The following is a 6029-nucleotide window of genomic DNA, read 5'->3' as shown; positions in this document are numbered from 1 at the left end:
AATTTCTTCGTCTTTCTCAGCTCCACAATCGATGTCAAAGTGTTTAAATGATCAACTGTACTTCTTCCCTATCTGAATCCATTTTGTCCTTCAACTAAAATGCCATTTTGTTCAACCCATTTAGTAAGTCTATTGTTAAGAATATTGCAAAACAGTTTATTCATAACTTTTATAAGAGTAATGCCTCTATATGACATTGGATCTGCTGTAGATGTTTTTTGGGATTGGGTTGATGATACCTTGTCGCCATGAATCAGGAATTACGCCACTGCTAAAACATTTGTTGAAAAGGCTCAGAAGAAATTCTTGCGAAAGTCCATTACGTAATACTTCAATTGGTATTTCATCACTTCCGGTTACTTTCCCATTTTTCCTACAAGAGAAGGCACGGAATAATTCGTCCTCCGTTATGGAAATATTCAAAGCATCATCAACATTAGGAAGCTGCATATCTGTGGGGAGATTAATATCAGATTCTGCGTGAACATTTAAAAGATTTCTAGAAATCAGTTTTCCATTTGCCCATTACAACATCAAATGAGTTGGATACAGTCCCGTCATCCTTAATCACTTCCATAGGGATTGTCTTTCTGCGTTCATTACCCACGCCCACTTTTCCTATAGTATTCCAGAACTGTGTGGTATCATCCCTTACCATGTCAGCAATATCCCCATGCAATGTTTTCACATAGTCCCGTTTTGAGCGCTGTACACAGAATTACTTATGTTTATTAACAAAGTCAGCTTTGAGAATTTTCTTTTGTAACCCTTTACTTTTCGTCCATACTTTCTCCGCTTTACACAAGTCACACCACATGTCGGTAAGATTGTCATTTCACCATGCCTTTCTCTGCTTACACTTCTTGTTATAACCCTGATAAACTTTAACCTTTTTTGCACTGTAGCTTCGAGTTCATCTCCGTTATAACATGAGAACAGAATTTCTGGTATATACCATTCACATCAGCTTGTGTATTCCCTGATAAGATATACGGAATACGGACCGGCCGCCTGCGTCAATTAACTCCACACTCTAATGAGAGAATCAACTCCGCTCAGTGAACGCATATTGTTGTCTTTGCTACTGTTTCACTACCTTCGATATGTGCACCTATAGTTTACAATTCGATGTTATTATTCCATTCGGTAGCGCGGTGTGGCAATTCCACAATTGCATCGCGGCAATTCCACATTCGTTCGACGATATTTCAAGAACCCTACCGCGGAAGGACTGTGACAATTTTGCTTAAATACTGCTGAACTCGGAAGTGTACTGCACAAAGAGGCAGATAGCTTGGAACAGTTGCATTTCTTTAGACGCCAGCCATGTTACACCTAACAGACAAATGTCATGGTTTAACAGCGTATTGCATTGTAGTGAAATGTGGTTCAACGTCGCGTTCAAGATTATTTTACTTATGTAGCCACGGGCGTTTGCCTGCTTGTACAAGTCCTGACTTATGCCGGTTTCATACTGCTGGAGTGTGAGTGAGTATGGTTTTACGCCGCTTTTAGCAATATTCCAGCAATATCACGGCGGGGGACACACGAAATTGGCTTCACACACTGTACCCATGTCGGGAATCGAACCCGGGTCCTCGGCGCGACGAGCGAACGCTTTAACCACTAGGCTACCCGACCGCCCTCATACTGTTAGAACAGTGAAATTCCATCTCGCAGTGGATAGCACACTCAGGCGCATTACACAGACCCCGAACCGACTAGATCTTGTTTTAGCCCGGACATGTCGAATGGGGACTGAACCACCAACTTTCTGTTCTGTAGGCAGACGCTCTATCTACCACATCACGGAGAGTATCTGTTTTTGGATTGATACAATCACTTCTCAGTGAAATGAATATGCTGCTTGGTTATTGTTGAGATGCAGAGTTTACCTGTACATGTGTTCCCTGTAACTGATCTCTGACATACTGTTCAGTGACTGTGGACGAAAGGAGGACATATCAAATCGACACCAGATACTAGTATTCTGGCACAACACCGCAACTACATACAATAAGCACACACTCCCCGTACTTCAAAACAACTGAATGCACAGTGCTAAGCAAGTGCAAATGAACTGAGAAAATCAAAAGATAATGTCAGTTACAAGAATATTGTTGATAATGTAGTGGCTGACAGGTATAATGTACGACTAGCACTATCATGTTTTACACGTACATGTTGGCATTTAATCCAGAAATCATGAATGTGAGGAAACCCATGTGAAAATATCTTTCATTTTTGTCTTGAACGTCCCAACCATTAATATCATTATTTTATCGCTCGATCAAATTACAGTCCAGATATCTGTTTGCAGTAATAATAGTTCATGTCCATTAACACATAAAATCTATATATTTATAAAAGTGCAATAATATATTTCGTCAACAAAACTATTTAATGACCATTTTGGCTCACTACTATCTATTGACATGGCGTCGTTCACATTCGTTGTTTTTCCCCCCAAAAGGACGAGAATCTGTACTATACTAAGAAAGTGTTATCCCAAATATAAGATTTGTTACATTTGACCACTTTCTAAATGGCATTGTGTATAATTTACTATTTCCTTGTGAGTGAGCGAGTTTGGTTTAACGCCGCTTTTAACAGTATTCCAGTTATATCACGGCGGTGAAACCCACGAGCACGGGTATGGTGCTGACAAACCTAGAAACATAATCGGGGCGAGCCGGGATTCGAACCCACAATCATAGGTTTCTGGCGAGCCCATGGGACGCGACTCTGCACAGCAAATCGCGGCGCCTTAGACGACTGGGCCACCCGTGTCCCCTCCTTGGAAGTATTGCTCTGTATGTATATTTGCACCTTATTTATTCCAATGTTCAATATTTACAATATTGCAAGGAACAATACCGGTACACTACAGGTGTCTTCCGTGAATACATAATAAGGTCGTGTGCGGCACAAGAACATTACCTGTAAAGATCATCTGAGTAAACTAATCACACGGAAAACGTGAACAGAATTTGTTTTAAAAAAAGCCAATTTTGGGGGGTCATTTATAGAAATCGAGAGTGACAGCACTACAAATACATTTACAACAGGAACTTTCAAGCCCGATATAGTGAGTGAGTTTGGTTTTACGCCGCTTTTAGCAATATTCCAGCAATATCACGGCGGGGGACACCAGAAATGGGCTTCACACCTTGTACCCATGTCGGGAATCGAACCCGTGTCTTCGGCGTGACGAGCGAACGCTGTAACCATTAGGCTACCCGACCGCAAAATTAAGCCTAATATAACGATTAAACTCCCTCAAGAGAGATCAATATCATTCATTAACACATTCGCCCTAATTACACGAGAAAGCTGGTATAGTTTGAACTTCATCATTGTGGTGGAAGTCGACCATGTTGTAACCATGGTATCGTTTTACAGAATTCGATAAATGTGTAAAAGCCTTTCACTTACGGTACCAGAGACAGCAAATAGAATATCAAACTGATTACAAAGTCATTTCTGTTATCGTTGTGTTTGGTCAGTCAGCTGAAAACCTCTGATTCCATCGATTTTGTGAAGATAGTATCGCTGCTGCTGCAGGTATAGTCTATTAGGGTACAGGCTGTTACCTCTGTACACCAAAGCGTAAGTGTCTGTTAGCAAAATATTATCTAGTCTGTGTCAGCCACTATAATAGAGCTTTTCCATACCTTGTGTTTTTGCCTCACTAATCCGCGTGATTCTATCTGATCCATGAAATAGCTGAAACATACACGTTTACCGTAAGACCCCGGTCGGACGGAATATATGTACATATACCAACTCAAACTAATGTGAGAGTAAGTTCACTTCTACAGCATTATTCAGAAATAACATGTTTAAATGTACTGTTGCAAAAAAAACCAGGTTAATTCTAAATAATGCGTTGACAATGCCTCGAATTAAACCATTAAACCAATTGCTGGTACTCATATAAATCATAACAATTAAAAGCGACAAAGCCGTTTCCATAATTATAAGAACCACATATACTTTCTTCACTGGAAAGCTAAAAAATGTGTCAAAACCACATGGCTTTAACATAAACCTCCTTTTAATTACGCTATAATCAAAAGGAAATAAGCAATGAGAATTTGAAAAAATAATCTCTTTAAAAATGAAAACTGTTTATTAATTGGTGCATGTTTAAGAAAATTAAACCTTTGTGGCATACCTTTGAAATATTTGTATTCCTTTCTTTTTGCCGCTTCATTTTCACGAGGCCAGGCACGTTACTATTACTGTTGTATATCATGCTGCTGGCAACTTTACACAACTTATATTTTAAGCAAAGTTATAAAGTAATAAAATATACCAAAGACTGACAAAGGTTAAACACGTCTAAAAATTGGGCCAAGTGTTAACAAGTGAAAGGCAAGTGCATCAAGATAACACGATTCTCCTGGTAGCACAGGCGAGTAAATATAAAGCGTCAACGTGATTATCCGCCTAACAGATAACACGCAACTGTATCGATCCCATTAGTTATACCAAGGCGAGTGTGAGGTGTTACTTAGTTCAACCATATAACGACTGCTAGTAATACCTATCCGGCTTTACAATTATACAATAAAGATATATATATTATAAGATATTTCACTGAATATTCCGGAATATACACTTCATGTTATGCGGTGATCGAACGATATATTGAGTGAACATCAGTTTAAATTGTTTACTTTTGTAAAAAGCTAGTGTAAATGAGAATTTAATACTAGAGTTAGCGAAAATTAATTACTTCCCCAATGTTGCTATTGATTCACTAAGGTATTCAGAACACAATACAATGTAAATACGTGTTGTTATTGCGTCAAGCCTCAATGAAATGTAATGGAAAAGAATGCATTCAAAAGAACTAACACAATCAGTTATGTGAAGGATATGTGTGCCTTTTGAAGAGGATAAGTGGGTTGGGTTTAATAGTGTAGTAGTTGTATCACGGTGACTCAGCTCAATGTTAAAGGAAAACGCAAAGTACTGCAGGTCGTTGGAGTTTGTGGAAGGTTTGTGTTTGCCTCGGTCTACGGCTTCACACATTAAGATAAAAAGCTCTTAAATTACACGTTTAAGCATTGTCCTCGTATAATACTTAAGTACATCGACGTCTTGATCACGTCGGAAAACGGCACAACGTCAATTGACCACATCACTTCATATCAGTTAAACTACATATTGTCTTAATACACATCACCAGAACGCAACATACATTATTGAGGCACTCGCGAAGCCACGTAAGAACCTGTTGCCTTTAGGACACTTCAGAAAGACCAGACACTGTGATAACGCAGTGACACGTTATGTTTTCCGAAATTAGCAGAAGAAATCATTGTTGCCTTGTTTAAGACAAAATCTTCCTGTGCGTCGCAGATTGAGTTTTTATGCTTTTCTTTCCTATAATTAGCGGAATCACTGTCCATGAACGCAGTGGACGTAATTCAACATTAACATATTGTTTTTAGTATCAAGAAAATAAGTAAATTCTTAATCTTGTCACATGATTTGCTGGTCCATCTATCACTTGATTGTCTGTTTTGTTTACAGTCCGCCGTCGCACGACAGGAGTACTGCTGTGCTGCGTCAGAGAACAAATACTTACTTCTTATGCAAACTGTGTTAGTGGTGGTCGCTAACGGTAGAGCAGAACTTGCTGGTGTCTTTACTGATTTTCAGTGATCCATTCATATAATTTTCACCGCTATTTGCCTTATGGAATCTATTTTGCCGGATAAGCGTTGACATTTTAAATTTATGTTACAAAATATACATATTTGATGGCATTGTAATACGATTATTCAATCATTGTTCGTGGCGATAATTTCAGCGGGTACTCTTTAAAAAAGAACTATGTCCATTGGTGTGGTTCCTATTGTACGTCCAGGTCTAGATTTGCTATCAGTGTCTTGTGTGCAACTGAAACGTTGTCTCTATGTTATTTAGGTAACAATTAACTTTTAGTTTGAAATATACGATTTGGTTAGACTGACGATTGGAATCAATCTTGTTGGGACTGCCATTGCGCCAGTCTC

The sequence above is a fragment of the Haliotis rufescens genome, unplaced genomic scaffold, assembly GCF_023055435.1.
Source record: "Haliotis rufescens isolate VD_foot unplaced genomic scaffold, xgHalRufe1.0.p SCAF_1, whole genome shotgun sequence".
Taxonomy (NCBI): Eukaryota; Metazoa; Mollusca; class Gastropoda; order Lepetellida; family Haliotidae; genus Haliotis; species Haliotis rufescens.
This window is presented reverse-complemented; position numbering follows the sequence as displayed.